Here is a 22296-nt window from a genome sequence, read left to right on the forward strand (position 1 = left end):
GATATGGGTAGAGACTTCTGGAAGATTCTAAAACTGCTAGGCTCAGTTGGTCCAACCTTTTATCTCTCATAGAGCCTTTCCCCATGTCTCCTTCCTATGACTAAATAAATAATACTTTGTGATTCTCCCAGGGTCCAGACCTGCTGAATCTTAGGAACTGAAATGAAATAGAGACTTCTGTCTTCCACCATCAGCAGGTTTCCACCCTTGCTGAGATGTGTCTGTTAGAAGCTGTAGATAACCCAGAGTCTTGTCCATATGACAGCCTACTGCTAGCTTCTTCCTGATGAATAGTTTTGACAACTTTCTTATTATTACAGCCTCTGTGTAAGTCGAACCTGAATCTTTAATGCTTTCTGTTAGGAAAGATGCATCACTTGGTTTTTAAGATGCACGCACACTTTGGCTTGCAAAGCCAGTATCCTGGAGGAATTGCTAATGCATCAAGCCACATATCTCCAAGGAAAATTCCACAGTGTTCCTAAAACATGAAGACAATTAAACTCTACCCTCAGTTTAACCCTTTCTGGAAAATGCTGGGAGAAAAGATTTTAAAATGGCATGTGTCGCTGGAGGTGGAGCTGCATCTTGTAAGATCTTGGGAAAGAGAGACAAGCTTAATAATACCCTGAAAAGGTCAAATTTTAGTCCAAAATTTGTATTCATTATTGCACAAAATAGTCTTTAATTTGTAACATAAAAGATATAATTTTAATCTCTAGGTAAGTAGGTTAGTTAAGAATTTCACTCAACTGAAACTTTGTTGAGGAAATTTCTAGGTACAGTTGAATGGAATAAAGTCACCGTGGGTCTTGAGAAACAGAAATATTTTAAGGTCCGGCTGGGCTAGTGGCTCCTCCTGTGGAGAAACAGAAATATTCTAAGACAAGAAAACATATTTGGGGGGCCAGGCAGTGATGTACCAGGTTAAGTACACACTGTACAGTGCACAAGGACCTAGATTTAAGCCCCTGATTCCCATCTGCAGGGGGAAGCTTTATGAGTAGTGAAGCAGTGCTGCAGGTGTCTCTCCCCCATCTAGCTCCCTCTCTCCTCTAAATTTCTGTCTCTATCCAATAATAAATAAATAAAAATATTTAAAGAAAAAAGAAAACAAATTTGTTGGTCACAACAAAAGTTGAAGGCAAAAGAAAGAGAGAAACTCAGAAGTCAAAGATAAGAGTTTATGTTAACTCATTGGAATATATGGCTCCTTAACTGTTCAGGAAAACTGCTTACCTGATTGTATGCAAAGTGAGAACAAATGAATCTTTTGTGGAAATCTATGAAGAACTGAAATTTGCAAGCAGGTCAATCTGAGGTGGAATTAAGAAAAACTGATTACAAGAATTAGAAGGGTAGAATTAAAAATTAAGTGATTTGAAAAAAAAAAAAGCCAAAGATGTGGTAAGGGCCTTTACAATCTTAGAGTAACTAATACACAACTATTTATGTAGGACATATCCAATGTTAGCACTTGCTACCTTTCATTCCAAAACTTGCTTTGTCCCAAGAAAATTCAAGTTAAGCTGTAAAATTGAGGGTTTGAAGAAGGTTTACCTAAATCTCCTAGGACTAAGGAGGGCCCAGTTGACAAGTGAATTATAAATTAAATAGCAATTAGTTTTCAATCATTTCTGAGTATGCCAACTTCCCATAAACAAACATATGAACAGACACATACAAAAAGTATATGCTAACATCAATTAAACTGCCTCCTCATAGGTTAAACCCACTTCTGATCAGTAATTTCAACATAACTTACTCACCAACTTGCTTTTCTTTGTGTGTCAAGGAAGAGTTATAATTTTGCTTCAGTTCCTGTTCAAACTCATGGAATAAACTATATTTTCACTAGAAGCCATTCATCCTGGTCCTTTTTTTTTTTTTTTTAATGAAGTATAGAAGTAAAGTGATCTGGAAATTGGCACAATGGATAAGGCATTGAACATGAGGTCTTGAGTTTGATGCCTTGCATTGTTATGTGTCAGAGTGATGCTCTAGTTCTTCCCTCCTCTTCCTTCTAATAAATAAATCTTTTTTTAAAGTAAAATAAGTATCTCCCTTCTGCTATTTCTGCTAGCCCCCACTTTTCTTCCCTGCGCACATATACATACAATATGAAAAAAACTAATCTAGAATAGATGCCTATTTTCAAATTCCTGAGACACAATTACTGCAACTAAAACTAAATTATTTTTCAATAAGTTTTACTCAGATATAATTTTTTTAGTTTTAGAAAGCAATAGAGATAAAATTATTAAGAATATGATCTCAACTTTAAACATTCAGTCCATGAACCTCTTAATTAAAGTACAAATTCTGAGCATCGAATCAAAATTACATTTCTGAGCTAACAGGATTATAATAAAGCAGCATAATCTAGCTGTGTTTTAGAACAAGATTTCAATTCATAACCTGGCAGATACTGGAAATAGGGTAATGATCACATTAACTGTGAATGTGAGGCATGGGGAGAGTCAAATATTCGGGCTTAATGACTAGAAAGATGAACTAGTAACTAACTACCTGAGATGGCAAAGGTTGTAGGCAAAGTAGGTTTAGGAATAAAACTGAAAGTTTGATACAGGATTTGTTAATGAGAAAATTCCAGGCTGGAAAGTTTGGGAGTCTCTGACATATAGATGACATTTAATGTTAAGAACATATAAGGTCATCTGGGACCTGAAGGATCTGGGACATGAAGGAAAGAGGGATATCAATATCTGTATGTCATGAGTGTGTCACACTAGGATGAAGTTAACTGACCTATATCCCTGTCACACTCCTCTGTCTCCAATCCTATGCTCAATCATAAAGTTTAGTTCTCTCCCACAAGAAGCCAGTAGTGATGTGGAATCCTGGGCTCAGCTCTGCCACTTCCAAGTGCATTGTCTTGAGATAATATTACCTTCCTATACAATATCTGTGTTAAGGGGAGTTGGGAGGTAGCACAGCAGGTTAAGTGCACATGGCGCGAAGCGCAAGGACCAGTTTAAGGATCCGGGTTCAAGCCCCAGCTCCTCACCTGCAGGGGAGTCGCTTCACAGCTGGTGAAGCAGGTCTGCAGGTGTCTATCTTTCTCTCCCCCTCTCTGTCTTCCCCTCCTCTCTCCATTTCTCTCTGTCCTATCCAATAACAACAACAATAATAACTACAACAATAAAACAAGGGCAACAAAGGGAATAAATAAAAATATTTTTAAAAAAACAATACTGTGTTAAATGAATCAAATTAAAATACTTTGTAAAATATTTTACATTTATTTTATTATGTCTGTAATTGAAATAAGAAATGTACTTCTGTTAGTGATTCAGTGTAAAGGTTAGGGGAGTATCAGTTATTTATTTATTTAATTATTATTATTGTTATTTTTACCAGAGAACTGCCCAATTGTTTTATGCTGATACATGGGGATTAAACCTGGGACTTTGGAGTTTACCATAAGAGTCTCTGCATAACCATTATGCTGTCTACTCCCACCTTACCTTTAGATAACCTCTTCACAATGTTTATAAAATGTATTTACACTTGCCATAGCATTCCAACTGTCCTACAGATGTAATTGTACAAAGACAGATGAATACATTAGTGAATGGAAATAAGAAAAAATAGAAAACAACTACATCAGTGATGAATTAGGTAATTTATACTATACCCATACTGTGAATATCAGTTGTTAAATATAGTGAAAAATGTATGTACACTGTCATGAGAAGTACCTGTAATAATTATATAAGATGATAACAATCAAATTGCATATATAGTATGATTTATGTTTTAAATGCCTATATATTCATATACATATTCTGATACCTGCATAACAAAAAGACTAGGAGAAAGGTCATACTGTTGATAATAGGCCACTGTGTGTGACTGAGAAGTTGGTGTCCCATGGAGAATGCTGACCAGTGTTGGAAAGAGTTGCCTTCACTTTTTCCTTTCATACTCTAGACTTTTTTTAAAAAAAAAGAATCATAATAATCAAAAATTGATATTTAAAAACATGTCCCAAACCAATACATGGGCTCCGAAGACCCTAAGATGGTAGGTGTTACAGAAACATAAAGCCCATACCCAAGTCCAGAAAGAATGTCTCTAGTGGGTTCCTAGTTGTATTTTAATTGGGTCAGCTACAGTCTTCCTTCCAGCAGTCCACACGGGAACATAGTAAAAGCAATGCATTAAGGAGAAGACAAGCACCAAAGCAGGAGTACTTTGGGAAGGAAATGGGAACTGTAGATGTAGTCTGAAAACAGACGTGTCTGGAAAAGAAATATGTTTGGCAACAAGAAGGGAAAATCACAGGGGAGGAGAGAAAAGCAGCAACAGAGAAATAGCCAAAGGATGTGGTAATTAAGTGTGAAGCTGACGATTTCCAAGGGTTTTTCAGCTTTAGCAAGAGTTGGGCCTCTGGACAATTTTGCATAGTTCAACACTTCTTATTAGTATTAGTTAAAGTATTCCACTAGAGAAGTGGATCTAAACCACAATATTCTATCATGAGTTATAAATATTCCAAGTATAGAATTTTCTTTTCTTTATAGCTAAAGAGACTCTCTAGCTCACTGGCATTCAGATAAGCATTCCACAGTGAAGCCACTATCAGGCTATGGAGACAAAGACCATTTGTTTTGCTACCTCCTAATACTCTCACTCCTTCTTCTGGCTCTAGGAGCTCCCTGTGGGTCACTGATTGGGTAAAGGGCATCCATATGTTGGGAAATGTTAGCAGTCAAGAGTCATGCCACTTCCACTTCATTAACTAAGTCACAAGCTCTTGAAAGCTCCAATAACAAAGAAATTAATTAATGGCTTATGTTTTACTACAATGCTATTGCGGCTGCTCAGGATGGTAAGGTGCACCAGGGATGATGGCTGCACCGAGGGATCAGTCTGTGGGGGCTGGAGGTCAGTTCCCCTAGCCAGTGAGGGAAAGACGTGCATTACGTCTCTAGAGACTCTTCTGTCATACCAGCAACAGTTCAGAGGATCATGGAAGATCAGTTTTGCATTTGATCTTAAATACTCTTCTAATGTCACAAAACAATGGAACCAAAGCCAAGAATACATTATGACATCTCAAGTTACTGGTTTTATCTCTAGAACAGTATGTATACCATGCACCAAACTGGAAGTCAGGGACAAGTTTTCTCCAGGCATAGCCAAAACCCTTCTGGAGCCTATAGAATGGAACTTCTGATACAAATTTACTTAGCGGGGAGCTTTGGGGTCACATGTACTCAAGAAATTGGATATAAAGGACTGAGATTGCACCTACTTACATACAAAGCTTTAATTTAACTATATTTATGTATATAAGAATATGAACATACATATATTAAATTATGTGTTATTTTTATTCATCATTTAGTCTCTTAATCTTGAAAATAGAATTCATTTATAAATATTTCTTTTGTTTCTTTCAGATAAGAATTTTTAAAATCATTTTATGGGAGGGAGTTAATGGTTTACAGTATAGTTGTTTATATGTGGGTAAAATTTCTCATCTCATCATGATAGGTGTCTGCAAAACACTTTCACCTCCATTCTAGGTCCTTTTCTCCACCATCATGCACCAGGACCCCAAAGGTCCCCTATAATGCCCTCCTTCCCCAGAGTCCTTTGCTTTGATGCAAAACAGAAAATCCAGTCCCAGTTTTGCTCTGTGTTTTCCCTTATGTTCTTGTTTCTTAAATCTCACCTATGAGTGAGAACATCATGTTAAAGTTTTTTTTAATGTTTTTTAATATTTATTTATTTATTCCCTTTTGGTGCCCTTGTTCTTTTTTTCATTGTTTTTGTTTTTTGTTATTGATGTCGTTATTGTTGGATAGGACAGAGAGAAATGGAGAGAGAAGGGGAAGACAGAGAGGGGGAGAGAAAGACAAACACCTGCAGACCTACTTCACCTCTTGTGAAGCAACCCCGCTGCAGGAGGGGAGCTGGGGGCTTGAACCGGGATCCTTATACCAGTCCTTGTGCTTTGCACCATGTGCACTTAACCCACTGTGCTACCACCTGACTCTCTGAAGTTTTTTTTTTTAAAATATAATCACAATGTCTTTAACTCACATAACACAACGGACAAATACTTGATATCACATAATCCCAGTTTCTATAAAATTTTCCCGAAATATCTTCCTACAATTGGTTCATTTAAATCCAAACACAAACAAGACCTACACACTGTATCACACATGTACACTATATACAATACATTCTCATTCACGGAACTAGTCATATGTCTCAGCTATATACATTCCCTAGCTCTGTCTATTGAGAAAGTGGGAGGGATTAAGAGCATAAATACCCTATAACAATAACTTCTGATTTTGTTTCTTAGATACTATTACCTACTAAAAGGAGTAAGGGGGAAATGGCTGATGCAAAAGTTATAGTAAGGAAAGTATGAGATGTATTTGGGATAGACATCTTCTTCCAAAAAGTAAGGAAGTACTCAAAGAGTGATGTGACACGCCAAAGAGACACAAAGTCCAGAATAATGGGTTCATGCATCTGTAATCTGAGATGTGTGAACATCAAAATAAATAATGATATTAATAGTATCAGATTATAGTTCCTTGAATAAAATGAGAATCCAGGAGTCTGTTGATATAAATAAATGAATAAAATAAATGTTTGATGAAGAACAAGATAGTTAAATATTTTCAAAGTACCTCATAAAATGTTTATTACTTACAAAGAGGAGTTCAACAGATCACTCCTTAATCAAATAATCAAAATGAACATCATTAGTAATGGGGGAAATAAAAATCATATATCACTTGGCAATAAGATTTAAAGGGAAAGCACAGCTTTAACTCTGACATTCCTTCTAAAAATGCATGACCCAAATTACAAAAGAGTGCATTCAAAGTCAAATTCCTATATCACAAGTACATCTACCCTCATCACTGAAAAAAAAAAAAAAGGGCATCAATTGATGAATTTCTCGTTCATTGAACTATCAATATGTATCAGACATGGTGCTAATCGTGTTTAGGCATCTAATCTTTATACAACCCCCTAGGTATTATTTACTCCATCTTATATGTAAGACTAAAACTCAGAAAGATTAAAAAACCTAGTTGTCCATGTGACTGGAAAAGTGGTCCAGTATACCCAAATTTCATCCCTATAGGGAATCTATCAGAATGATACTCTAGTTTTTTTCTTTTTCTTTTATTAATAAACATTTTAAGTAGTCTTATTAATTTAGAGAGTGGCACAGCTGTCCAGTGCCAAATTCTATGCTGAATAATATTCCCACAAAGATGTTCACATCCCCTAAATGGAGCCTATGAATGTTATCTTATATGGATATGGTTAAATTAAAGTTTATGAGATGTATAAGTCCTCTTGTGGGCTTCTTTGGGACCATACTCTCATTATGAAGTAGCAATGGTAATTCTCTGAAAGGAGTCTGAGTCATCCTACTCTGTCACTCAAGGAAGCCTAGTCCTAAAATTAGTGTAGCCCAGAATATTCCCAACTATGACCATAGACTGTGAGCTCAGACTGTCAGAGACTCAAAGATTATACATAGCTTCTCTGATAAATATAAATATACATGGGCCCTGGGTCAGACTGATGTGATAAATAGTTAATTGTATTTATATATTTTCTTCAAGTTTGGTAACTATTCTCTTCCCTAATCTAGCTTTCAGATTATATTCTCAATTCTGACATAATTTTCCCAGACAATATTTTTAGTCCACCTGCATGTTAGTTATCAAGCTCAAGCAAAAATAACTAAAGTCCTAGCTCCTAGGAATATAACAAAAATAAACTTCCTAGCTTCTTTCTACCCTAAGCTCCCTATTCTCATCTGCTTTATTCCTACTTTTTGGTTTCAGTTTATTAAACATTTAGTCCTGCTTTATATCTTACTGCCTTTCAACTACCAAGTTGTGGATGTTACTCTGATTCCATTCTGAACTCCCTGGGCAGATGACCTCACCCATGTGTCCTGGAACTTCACCTCTCCGGAGCCCTAGCCCACTAGGGAAGGATAGAAACATACTGGGGGTATGGATCAACTTACTAACATCCACATCCATGTCCAGTGGAGAAGCAATTAAACAACCTAGAACTCCCACCTTCTGCAACCCCTAAAATTTTTTGGTTCATATCTTCAGAGAGGGAGAAATGTTAAGGGAAGATGACCAGAAGACTCTGAATTCTATTTCCATCAGGACTTGGAGAAAAAAGAGGGAAAAAAAGGAAGGACACCCTGAAGTAGCAATAGGTGTAGGTGTGATTTAGAAAGGAAGAGAAGGCAGGATCATACGGGAAAAAATGAGCAGATATATACATAATAGTCAATCCATATTTGTGAACTTAGAAGAACTACTGCAGTTTCCAATGGAGAAAATAGGGACACAGAACTCTGGTGATGGGAACAATACGGAGTTATGCCCCTGTTATCTTATAATTTTGTAAATCAATATTAAATCACTAAGAAAGAGAGAGAGAAAGAAGGAAGGAAGGAAAGAAAGAAAGGAAGAGAGAGAATGAAAGAATTATGAGATGGGGAGATTATCATGGATTATACATGTGAGATCAACATAGTCACAAAAATTCTTATATGAGGAAATCAGAAGAACATATTGAATAGTGACAACCAATGCAATAACTGAAGTGATTCAGGGAACCAAGGAATGCAGAGGTCTCTAAAAGCTGGGAAAGTCAAGGAAACAGATTCCTGCTAGCGCCTTAAAATAAATAAATAGGGGGCCAGACGGTAGCGCAGCGGGTTAAGCACACGTGGTGCAAAGCATAAGGACCAGCGCAAGGACTGGCGTAAGGACCCGGGTTCAAGTCCCCGGCTCACCACCTGCAGGGGAGTCACTTCATAGGCAGTGAAGCAGGTCTGCAGGTGTCTATCTTTCTCTCTCCCTCTCTGTCTTCCCCTCCTCTCTCCATTTCTCTCTGTCCTATCCAACAACAACGAGTCTCCCCACCTGCAGGGGAGTCACTTCACAAGTGGTGAAGCAGGTTTGCTGGTGTCTTCTTCTCCCCCTCCACTCTACATTTCTCTCTGCCCTGTCCAACAATGACATCAATAACTACAACAGTAAAACAACAAGGGCAACAAAAGGGAATAAATTAACAAATATTAAAAAAGAAAAAATAGCTGCAGGTAAGAAATGGTAGAGTCATGCAAGCACAGATCTAGCAATAATCCTGGTGGCAAAAAATAAAAGTAGATACTGTAAAGCAACTTTAATCTTTCAAGAACAGTATTACATAAAAGCAAACATTTTAGAATTGAATTTCAAAATCATGTATGTTTATAGTCCATAATCTGTAATAAATATAGATGGTGAAATATCAGTAGGTAGATTTAAGATAAAATCAGTCATTGCCCTCTCCAGAATTTTTTTACTAGCTTAGCAATTTACAGGGCATTCCAAGCATGTCCATTCTTGGCGCCAAGCTTCCCAGGGACCCTGCGTGTTCTTTAGAATGTGAATAAATCACACATACCAGGGATCCATTGAGACCACCAGAAACTCAATATATTGGGGACCTGAAATAAGGTTTTATTGCTTCTCTGGTTAACAGTTAAAAATGCTTTGCTTTTCTGCCTCAGGGGTACTAGCTTGATGTATGAGGCGGGGAGATTATTAAATCTTCATGTCTTCCAAAGATGTAAATTAAACCACAGCACTTCCTTTTCCACCTTCCCTGTATGAGTTGGAGATTTATTATTGACTTGTCACTCTTGCATGCTCATCAAAATAAGCAACACTATGATTAATTACACTTGTTTATTTAAAGGTACCTGGCTTTCCAACTTTTTATCTTCTGATTTCTTTGCAAAATTCTATCATGTGTACATTGAAAGGGGAGGAGAGAATAACTCTCTAATAGTTTCCATGGAAATACTTGAAAGAAAGGTGACATATATGTATATTATTCTTTCAGTTTTAAATGAAGAAGTTGCACTTCATTTTTTATTTCACACTCCTGTTCATAGATAGCACACTGGTTAATTTTTCTCATCTGGACATCTATCAGAGGCTTTGAAGAGGTTCAACACCAAACAGGCACAATTCTCAATCCTCTTTTCAACTCTGTCACTAAGAATTCAACCCAACAAATACAATATTTATTGGGCTTCTTCTATGTGGAAAGCAATAAATGAGAATTTCTTCATCCAATATTTATTCAATGTCTTTTATGTGCTAGTAAAAGTAATAGATGTACTACTCACTTTTTTATTTTATTTTTATTGTTACCAGGTTTATTGCTGGGGCTTGGTGCCAGCACAACCAATCTCTGCTCTCAGCAGCCTTTTTTTCCCATTTTTTCCCTTTCTGTTTTATTTGACAGGACAAAAAGAAATTGAGAAGGGAGGGGAGATAGAGAGTGAAATAGACAGCGAGAACCTGCAATACCTACTTCACTGCTCATGAAGCATCCCTTCTGCAGTTGAGGAGTGGAGATCAAACCAGGTCCTTGAGCATGGTGCTCTATACACTTAACCAGATGAACTACAGCTCAGTCCCCCCATTTACTGTTTAAAATATTCCTTACCCCCATGGAGCATATAGCCTGATCTGCCTTCCCAAGGCATTCATCCTTCCATATTATGAACAGGAAAGATGGAGGGACTGTGAGAACCTGTATAAAAGGCAGAGAAAGCAAACTGTATCTCTTTGAAGGTGCTTTTGCATAGAATAGACACTGCTCTTCCCCTCCCCTAAGCCTATACTGTGAGGGATGCTTTCTTAGGACTCTTCCTTTCATTGAGCTGATTTAGGTTTAGTAAGACTAAAATCTTTAAGGTTCATTCCCTCCTCCTAATCCATTTTGGGTGGGCAGGACTTAAATTCACTGAATTAGGAGAGTTCACCTCTTTTTTTTTTCCCTCTGTGCACCCACCATCACAGATTACCTGGTTTCCTGAATAAATTAAATCACAAGAAGTTTTCAAGAGTGAATGTTCTAGGTGTGGCAACCTGGCATTTGATCTGCCACAAGAAATTCATCTTTTCTAGTTTAAACTGTAGGGTACTTACCTTACGAGCTTTAAGAAATAAAAATTCTAATTATCTATCTTCCTAAAAGTTTTTTTATTATAGAAAATGATAAAATACAAAGAAGACGAGATAATAAAATAGTAAACTCCACAGCAAAGGGAACCATCACCAAAACAGAAAGGCACCCTACAAAATAGGAAATCCTTATATACTGTATGTCAGATAAAGGGCAAATAACCAAAATACATAAAGAATGCAGTAAACTTAGCATACACACACACACACACACACACACACACACACAAAGGGCAAATAACCAAAATACATAAAGAATGCAGTAAACTTAGCATACACACACACACACACACACACACACACACACAAAGGGCAAATAACCAAGATACATAAAGAATGCAGTAAACTTAGCATACACACACACACACACACACACACACACACACACACGATTTACTTATATTGAACCAGCCTTGCATCCCTGGGATAAATCTCACTTGGTTGTAATGTACAATCTTTTTAATATACTGCTGTATCCAGTTGGCTAGAGTTTTGTTCCATATTTTAGTATCTATATTCCAAGATGGTCTGTAGGCTTTTTTGTTTGTATGTTTATTTGTTTGTTATTGTTGTTGTATCTGCCTAATTTTGGTAGCAGGGTGATATTTGCTTCATAGAAGGTAGGAGTAGTCTTGTGTCTACAATATTTTGGAAAGGCTTAAAGTGTAGAGGTACTAACTCTTCCTTGAAGGTTTTGAAGAATTCATTTGTAAAACCATCTGGCTCTAGACATTTATTGTTGGGAACATTCTTGATAACTGTTTCAATTTCTTTGGCTGTGCTTGACCTGGTCATATTTTCAAGTTCCTCTTGTTTCAGTTTTGGAAAGTTATATGTTTTTAGGAACTCTTCCATTTCTTCCAAGTTCTCTAGCTTAGTGGCATATCATTGTTTATAGAAGCACTGCATGATACTTTGGATTTCTGCGGTGTCTGTTGTGATACCTCCTCTTTCATTTACAATACTATTTATTTGAGTCTTTCACACCCATCCACCACCACCACCACCCCCTTTTTTTTTTTTTACTGCATCTGGCCAAGGGTTTGTCAATTTTATTTACCCTTTCGAAAGACCAACATTTAGCTTCACTGATCTTTTGTATGGTTCTCTTAATTTGAATGTTATTTATTTCTGACCTAATATTAATTATTTCAGTCATTCTGGTTACTTTAGAATTTCTTTGTTCTTCTTCTATGTTTTTAAGGTCTGTAATCGAGTTGCTTATTTGAGCTTTTTCTTACTATCTTATTTTTTCCAGATAAATAAAAGCTGAAGGAGCATAGTACCATCAGACCTCCTTATAAAGAGTGCTAAAAGGAGTTCATTAAATTAAAACAAAATGATGCCAATTAGTAATATGAAAATATCAACTGTGTTGAACAGAATACATAAACTCTGAATATTCCAGCACTGTGATATAAGGGTATGATAATCCTCAATTCTAATAACAAAGGCTTAAAGGCCTTTGGTTAAAGGCCAGGCTGATAGATTACTTGGATAACAGAGAAGAGTTTGTGTGTAATTAAGTCATCAGCTTAAAATAGATTGCTCTACCTATAGAGTATTTATGTAAGCTTTGTAATAACTACAAAAAACAAATCTATAGTAGATATGCAAAAGGTAGAGAAGAAAACTAAAGCATTCAACTACAGAAAATTACCAATTCACGGAGCAAGAAAGAAAGAAAGAAAAGAAAATGAGAACACTACAAAAATCCAGAAAACATAACAAAAATGCAGAAAGCAAGAAGATACATTACTAAGTCCTTACCTACCAACAGTCATTATAAAAAAAATAGTAAGTAGATTAGATTACCCAAGCAAAGGCACAGAATTAATTAAAAAACAATTAAAAAAAAAAGCCACAAGACCAATTCCATACTACCAACAACTGACTGATATAAGCTGTAATGAAACACAAAGGCATGGGATGAGCAGTAGCACAGACAGTTGAGCACACTGTTGCCCTAAGCAAGGACCTGGGTTCAAGCCCCTGCTACCCACATGCAATGGGGATACTTCACAAGCCATGAAGCAGGTCTACAGTTGTCTCTTTTTCTTTATCCCTCTCTATTTCCCCTTCCCTCTCAATTTTTTCTGTCCTATCAAATAAAATAGAAAGACAGAAAGTGAAAATGGCTACTAGGAGCAATGGATTGTGGTGTAGGCACCAAACCCCTCAAGGTAGAGAGACAGAAATATATATTTCAACACTAAGATACCACCTCACTCCTGTAAGAATGTCATACATCAAAAAGGACAGCAGCAACAAATGCTGGAGAGGATGTGGGGACAGAGGAACCCTTTTACATTGCTGGTGGGAATGTAAATTGGTCCAGCCTCTGTGGAGAGCAGTCTGGAAAACTCTCAGAAGGCTAGACATGGACCTTCCATATGATCCAGTAATTCCTCTCCTGGGGTTATACCCCAAGGACTCCATAACACCCAACCAAAAAGAGGTGTGTACATAGCAGCACAATTCATAATAGCTAAAACCTGGAAGCAACCCAGGTGCCCAACAACAGATGAGTGGCTGAGAAAGCTGTGGTATATATACACAATGGAATACTATGCAGCTGTGGTATATATACACAATGGAATACTATGCAGCTATCAAGAACAATGAACCCACCTTCTCTGACCCATCTTGGACAGAGCTAGAAGGAATTATGTTAAGTGAGCTAAGTCAGAAATATAAAGATGAGTATGGGATGATCCCACTAATTAACAGAAGTTGAGTAAGAAGATCTGAAAGGGAAACTAAAAGCAGGACCTGACCAAACTGTAAGTAGGGCACCAAAGTAAAAACCCTGTGGTGAGGGGTAGACATGCAGCTTCCTGGGCCAGTGGGGGGTGGGAGTGGGTGGGAGGGATGGGTCACAGTCTTTTGGTGGTGGGAATGGTGTTTATGTATACTTCTAGTAAAATGTAGTCATATAAATCACTAGTTAATTAATACGAGAGGGGGAAAATTAATTGTATGTCTCGAAGTTTTTCAAAATACAAACTGAATCTTTTTAATATATAGGCTGTGTAATTGATATGCAGACTCTCTCAAAAGCCTAGACCAAGTAGATCAGAAGCAACCAATAGCACAGCTATATACAAGATACTCGGTACTATACAGCAAACCCTAACAAAAGGACTTTTCAAAGTTAACCCAATTACCAAATAATATGATGATAACATTAACTATCGATTGTCTTTTTGAACCCTAAGACAGCAGGAACCTCACATCTCCACTATAGAGCCTCTACTTCCCTCAGTCCTGGAACCATTGGATAGGGCCCACTTTCCTGTATGCCTCTCCAAATCCATATCAAATAATATTGCATCTGCCGATCACAACCTAACCAACGCAACGATTGCCACCTCAACATGCTTCACTTCAGACTGTGTCCAGAGACTTCACGTGTGGAATGACAACCCTTCAGCTTCATTACTCGGATGAGACCTTTCCTTTTATAGTATACTCTAATTCCATCCCAGGTGGCTCACTTTCTAACAAAGTCCCAAAACCTAGATATACACCAGTTTCTGTGAGAGAGAGCATATGTTCACACGTATCCGTAAACTACTGCAAAATATATACCTGAAAGCAGAAGTACACTAGAGTTTGCAGTGAGTACCCCCCTAACACTTCCTCTCCACTATTCCAAGCTTTGGGTCCATGAATGCTCAACAATTTGTTTGGCTTTGTATATTAACTCTCTTTTCAGCCACCAGGTTCCAGATGTCATCAGGATGCCAGCCAGGCTTCCCTGGACTGAAGACCCCACCAATATGTCCTGGAGCTCAGCTTCCCCAGAGATCCATCCTACTAGGGAAAGAGAGAGGCAGACTGGGAGTACGGATCAACCAGTCAATGCCCATGTTCCCAGAGGGATAGAGAATGGGAAAGCTATCAGGGGAGGGGGTGGGATATGGAGATTGAGTGGTGGGAATTGTGTGGAATTTTACCCCTCCTACCCTATGGTTTTGTTAATTAATCCTTTCTTAAATAAAAAATTTAAAAATTTTAAAAAAGAAATATATATTTCAAAAAAAAATAAATAAAGAGGAAGAATAGCTATGCTTGTACCATAATTTTTTTTTACTTAAAATAACTAGCTAGAGAGAAGAGGGTCATTATATAGTGATAAAGGAAGTAATTCATCAAGAGGATATAATAGATACATACCCATATCCAACCTCATAGTTCCTAAATATAGTTGACAAATAATAAAAGATCTGAACCAGAAAAAAAGGAAAGGAAAAAAAGATCTGAAAGAAAAATAAACAGTACAAAATAGTAAAGGATACCAATGTCCCATTTTCACAACAAACATATAATCCAGACAGAAAAAAACTGAATGTAAACTTTACTTTAGACCAAATGGACCTAAAAGACAAATGTAATAGAACATTCCATCCCAACGCAGCAGAATACATATATTTTCTTCTCAAGTAAATAGTCTCTGGGACAGATAATATGTTAGATTACAAAGGAAATATTAACAAACTGTAAAGTTAAAAATCATAACAAGTATCTTTTCCAACCACTATGGAGTGAACTGATAAATCAGTTATAAGAGAAAGACTGAAAAATTCACAAATGTGTGAATATTAACACATTCCTGAAAACCAGTGGTTCAAACAACTTGTAAAAAAAATATCCTGAAACAAACAAAAGTGAAAACACAATATACCAAAATTTAGGGTGCAGTAAAGGCAATTATAAGGGGAAAGTTTATAGTAATACATGCCTACTTGAAATAAAAACAAAGATCTCAAACCACAGCCTAAATTTATACTTCAAAAACCAGAGAAAGAGATCTAACTAAGCCAAATTGAACTGATACTATAGTGAAAATTAATTTAGTATATTCTCAACCTTTCTGTATATGTCTTCAACATTCTAGTGAAGAAATGAGAAATACATACAACACCTTTCTGCTGTATATTGAGGTAGAATGGTTGCCTGCAGAAAAAGCAGATGTGAGGGTCAGTTACAAACTGAAATTGTGCATTTTCATGGAACACCATTTTTACTCAAAAGAACAACTGGCAAACAGTAGCTATGCAGACTTGAATATCTGATGAAAATGTCTGACAATATTTGTGTCATAATAAAATTCAGACATTTGAGTGAAATTTAGAATTTTAGAAAATTGTGTCCTCTACTTTGTGGTTGACAGCTTCTCAATGCTTAAATTTTTCTGATGAGATAAACTGTGACAATTTAAAGTGTGATATTTTTCATACTATAAAATTAAATGTGTCAATTTTGCCAAGATTTACGTAACTCAACTCACTGTTGGTTTGCAAACTGTCCTGCACAGAGAGAGGGCAAAGAGAAATCAAAGAAAAGGAAGCAAACTGGGGAAGGGGCCTGTGAAAAGAAAGAACCCACTCCAGATTGATTGGTGGCAGTTTTAACAAGCAAGGAGACTTACATATGGGGCTTGCCTTAGGCAATATATGGCAACACGAGAAGTTCTATACTCCCACTTACTAGAATTAAAAACAATGAAATAAACTTTTGTTAAGGGACTGGGTGGTGATACATCCAGCTGTATTAATAATGCACAATGACCTGGGTTCAAGCCCATACTCTGCACCCATAGGGAAGAGAAGTTTAACAAGTGGTGGAGCAGTGCTGCCATTGTCTCTCTTACTCTCCCCCTCTCTCTCCCACCTGTTTCAATTTTTCTGTCTCTATCAAATAAATAAATAAAATAAAATACTTAATATATATGTATATATTTTAAAATTTACCAGCATTACTCAGCTCTGACTTATGGTAGTGCTGGGGATTTAACATGGGAACTCAGAGCTTCAGGCACGAAAGCCTTCATAACCGCTATACTATCTCCCCAGTCCAAATTTAAAATTTTTATCCAGTGGCCTTAAATGGACACACCTTTCAGATGATATCAACAACATATTGCTCTCTCAAGGTTGCATCATGAAAACAGATACCAGTGTGGGAACAGTGGGCAGAATGTACACTCCAGAGATGGAGAAGAGGATGAACAGCCTGTGGTTGCCTGGGTCCAGTTCACAGGTGGATGAGCAGTCGTGTCCTTTCAGTGACCTCCTCCAAAATTCAGTTAACTGATATTTTCCAAATGACAAATTTATGTGAAAAAACTACATATAGGTAAATGATCAATTGACAGACCATGAGTTCAGTGTACTATAGTACAAAAAGTTCATTTATATAGCCTAAGTCCCTCATTGCACTAAACTTTTAAGAAAATATTGCTCCTGTCAACTTTTCTGATATAGCATAGTAGAAAATCCATAAATACTTGAAAAACCTATTTAAATAGTCTTCCTTTTTCTAACAACCTACCTGTTTGAGGCCAAATTTCTCATAAGTGTTTTTAAGTAAAACAACATATTACAACAAACTGAATATAGGAACATATGTAAAAACCTAGCTATCTACTATAAAAAATAGAAAAAGATTTGCAAAAGTGTAAACAATTCCATGCAGCCTTCTAAATTTTGCTTTGAAAATTTTTTTTCATAAAGATGTCATTTCTGTTAGTACACAATGCTTTATTCTTGTTACCTAAAGTTGATAAAATTTAATTTTTTGTTTTAATATCTGATGTGGAAAACATCCAAAGATAAAATTCACATAAACAAGAGCTCTTGAGTTCCCCAATAATTTTTGAGAGAAAACTGGTCTTAAGATCAAAAAGTTTCAGAACCTCTATACTATATATATTCCTATTAGGTCAGCATGATGCCTGGTCTGCAAAGAAAATATACAAGATGAATACAGCACAGGTTATGTCAGCAATAATAGAAGCAATGAAAGACTGAATTATGTAAAAAAAGACATAGGTATCAACTTGAAGCCCCTTTTCCAACCACCCAAACCAAAATAGGGACATTAAAGCATCAAATATATAATCACTGATAAGTTCTTAAAAATACTTTTTAAAAAAACTGCCAAAGAGTCTCACTGTTGACACTTGGAGTTTGCTAAAGCACCTTTTTCTAAGAATCAATACAGTATTTTAAAAATTCTTCTCATTTGTCCAGATTTTCTAGAAAAAAATATTTTTAGAAAAACAAGTTGGGAGTCAGGCGGTAGCGCAGCGGGTTAAGTGCACGTGGCACAAAGCATGAGGACTGGTGTAAGGATTCCAGTTTGAGCCCCTTGGCTCCCTACCTGCAGGGGAGTCACTTCACAGCTGGTGAAGCAGGTCTGCAGGTGTCTATCTTTCTCTCCTCCTCTCTGTCTTCCCCTCCTCTCTCCATTTCTCTCTGTCCTATCCAACGACGACATCAACAACCATAACAATAATACCTACAATAAAACAACAAGGACAAAAAAGGGAAAATAAATAAATATATATATAAAGAAATTTAAAAAAAAGAAAAACAAGTTAACTCCAGGTACAACTTCATAAAAGCCCATATAAAACAGTAGAAACATGTTTAGAAAATAAAAATAATTTACAACTTCTAATAGAGCTAAGTGTCAATAGTCAATGAATGCTAAAACTGCTAAGTTCACTATTAAGTGAGAGCTTGACATTTGAACCTCTGATGAACTCTAGTCACTGGAGTTTTTGCTTGTTTGTGTGTCTGCCTTTCTTTTTTTTTGCCTCCAGGGTTATTGCTGGGACTCAATGCCTGCACAATGAGTCCACTACTCCTGGAGGCCATTTTTCCCCCTTTTGTTGCCCTTGTTGTGATTATTATTGTTATTGTTAATGTCGTTTGTTGTTGGATAGGACAGAGAGAAATGAAGAGAGGAGGGGAAGACAGAGACGGGGAGAGAGAGACATAGACGCCTGCAGACCTGCTTTACCACCTGTAAAGTGACTCCCCTGCAGGTGGGGAGCCAGGGGGCTCGAACCAGGATCCTTACACCAGTCCTTGCACTTAGTACCATGTGCGCTTAACCCGCTATGCCACCGCCCAACCCCCTTCTAGTATGATAAAGGTGCTATAAAATACCACATATGAAGTAGTTTTGTCCAAAGTCATCAATCTTCAAAAATAGGCTGGGGGTATGGATCAACCTGCCAATACTCATGTCCGGCAGAAAAACAATTACAGAAGCCAGAACTCCCACCTTCTGCACCCCAGTATCTGGTCCATACTCCCAGAGGGGCAAACAATAGAGGATGTAAACTGAAGGTTCTGTACCCACATTCAACCAGGCTCTGAAACATGTCACCAGGAGTCTTGATTTTATATCTTCAATGAAAGGGAAATGAAACTGGAAAACACCAGAGAAAGCCAGGCACTGTTTTTCTTCTCTGAGAGAAGAGGAAAAGAAGGATACTTGCAAGTAATAGTAGGTGTATAGGTGACTTAAAAAGGAAGTGAAGGCAGGAACATTAAAAAATGGTGAAAAAGTATATAGATAAATATAAATAGATAGAATCAGCCCATACCTGGGATCTTGGGAGAACTACTACAGTTTCCAGTGGAGAGGATGCAACACAGAATTCTGGTAGTAAGAACTGTATGGAATTATACTCCTATTATCTTACAACTCTGTAAATCAATATTAAACCACTAGTAAAAAAAAAAAAAAAAAAGGAAGGTGGAAAGGAAGGAAGGAAGGAAGGAAGGAAGGAAGGAAAGATGGATGGATGGAAGGATAGAAGGAAGGAAAGGAGAAACATACACAAAGTAATCTTCCAGGTATAAGTAGGAATTTATAGGAAATGGTGGCATACAGATACAAATTAAAAGATTATTACAAAAAATAATCAGTCAAATCCAAAGTGTGGGACAGTATAAGGAAAATAAGTTCAATAGTTAATATGACACGGAAAAGAAAACACTGGAGCTGAGGAGTGGAGAAGGGAATCAGAGGAGGTTAAGAGAAATTTCAGTGACATATTCCCCAAAACTAAAAAGAGAATGTTCCCACTGACTACAATGATAGTTTGATAGGTTATTCTGAGGAACTGGGAACACTAAAAAAAAATTCTATATAAATTAACAGTAAGGGCAGGGGTAGATAGCATAATGCTTATGCAAACAGACTGTCATACCTGATGCTCTGAAGCCCCAGGTTCAATCCCACACCACCATAAGCCACAGCTGATGAGTGAGTGCTCGGATTTAAAAAAAAATAGTTTAAAATTAATTAATTATCTAATTAATGATAATACCATTAATCAAATTGAAAGATTTTTTTAAAATCCACTAGTATATATTGGTGCTTGCTTTTAGAATTTTCTCAGGTTGTCTTGTAGGCAGTTTTAATTTTTTTTTTTTTTTTTGCCTCTAGGGTTATCACTGGGGCTCAGTGCCTACACCATGAATCCACTATTCCTGGAGACTAATTTTTTCCCCTTTTGTTGCCCTTGTTGTTTTATCGTTATGGTTATTATTGTTGTTGTTATTGATGTCGTTGTTGTTGGGTAAGACAGAGAAAATCAAGAGAGGAGGGGAAGACAGAAAGGGGGAGAGAAAGACACCTTCAGATCTGCTTCACCACTTGTGAAGCGACCCCCCTGCAGGTGGGGAGTGGGGGTTCAAACTGGAATCCTTAGGATGGTCCTTGTGCTTCACACCATGCACACTTAACCCACTGTGCCATTGCCCGACCCCAGGCAGGCTTCATTTTTTATGAAAAAGCACACCTGTTTTTCCCAGTAAAATAATTTGTTATTGAAACACAATCTTAAACAGCAAAAAGATGTAGATATCCATGCAAATAAAACCAGTTTACCCACAAAAATATTGAGAATCTTAATAAAAGTATCTCTTCAGCACAATGTATACTACAAATGTTCTCCTTGACTATACTAGCACAAATTTAAGCCATAAGTCAGTAAGAAAGCTACGACACTAAATATCAAATGTCTGGTAGATTAAAGTAATGCTGTTGCGCCTGATATAAGTAAATGCATAATGATAATGCCTAGGGATGGTTCAGGTCCTGGAACATGATGGCCTGGAACATGATGACCTAGTGGGGGTTGTATTGTTATGTGGAAAACTGGGAAGTGTTATGCAAGTACAAACTATTGTAGTTAACTGTTGACTGTAAAAGATTAATCCCCCAATAAAAAATAAGTAACAAAAAAAAACACATTGAGATTCACTCATTGTTGGGAAATCGTGCAGATGTGGTTGAACATTGGCATGGCCCACAAACCACTGTATTTCCATGCAAGTGTTATTTAAAGATCTCCACCACTATCCCCTCAGGGTATAGCTAATTCAGTTAAAACCATTGCAACAGTTGCTAAGGACGCTTCCACCTTCCCAATATGCCTTTTGCCTCTCTCTGCCTCCTTTCCTAGCCAATCCTGTCCCGACTTGCCACTTCTGAAATTCTCCCATAAAAGCCTCTCCTGTTTCCACTTTCCCTATCTTCTCCTCTCTTTTCTCTTCCATGACCCAACCTGGAGAAGGGCTGGTGGGCATAGTGGGAGGCGGCCATTTTGCTAGCTCCACATGGCCTAAACCGCTGTGCTCTCACCCAATTCTGGGCCATCCGCATGAATAAAGATTTGCGTTCCCGCTCCGCCATGAGTTCCTGGTCTCTTCTCTCTCCCCCGCGACGCAACCCAACAACTCATGAGAATGGTCTACATCACAAGTATTGGTAAAAATGTACAGAAAAAAGAAACACTAGTATATTGTTCAAAAAAAAAAAAAAGGAAAGGAAAGAAAATAAAATGCCTAGGTGACCCATTAACACAACCTGGAAAGACACAAAGATCAAGATCTCAGGAAAATTAGAGAAAGACTATTATAGATACAATTTATAAATGAGCACACAACCTATATGTGAACACAAACATTAAATTTTTAATAAAAAATTATGTTCAGTGATATTCAGCACTAACCTAACCATGCTCACAAAAAGATTAATTTCTAAATATGTTTACTAGGAAAGCATAGCTGGGATCTGGGGCCAGGTGGTGGCGCCCCTGGTTAAGTATTCACATTACAGTGTGCAAGGACCCAGGTTCAAGCCCTTGGTCTCTACCTGCAGGAGGGAAGCTTCACGAGTGGTGAAGCAGGGCTTCAGGTGTCTTTCTGTCTCTCTACCTCTCTGTCTCCCCCCCACCCCTCTCAATTTCTGTCTCTATCCAATCATAAAAATAAATAAAGGACAGATGGAATCTTCAGATATAAAACACAATAACACACACACATATGTACACATATAAAGTGGCTTCTCTTCTTCACAAAATATTCCATTATAAACTTGTTCTTACCCAAAGATAAATAACCTTTGTTTACTGTATTGA

General features: G+C 37.1%; 1 long non-coding RNA gene across 1 annotated transcript; it reads right to left on the bottom strand.

Annotated features, from left to right (window-relative positions):
* Positions 1–1238: 1238 nt before the first annotated feature.
* Positions 1239–20306, bottom strand: LOC132536753 (uncharacterized). The gene is made up of 3 exons (XR_009548264.1): positions 20080–20306; positions 15994–16025; positions 1239–1316 (listed from the first exon to the last, which is right to left on the bottom strand). It is a non-coding gene; the product is annotated as an uncharacterized LOC132536753 (long non-coding RNA).
* Between the last annotated feature and the right edge of the window lie 1990 nt (positions 20307–22296).

The sequence above is a fragment of the Erinaceus europaeus genome, chromosome 2 (genome assembly GCF_950295315.1).
Source record: "Erinaceus europaeus chromosome 2, mEriEur2.1, whole genome shotgun sequence".
Lineage (NCBI taxonomy): Eukaryota > Metazoa > Chordata > Mammalia > Eulipotyphla > Erinaceidae > Erinaceus > Erinaceus europaeus.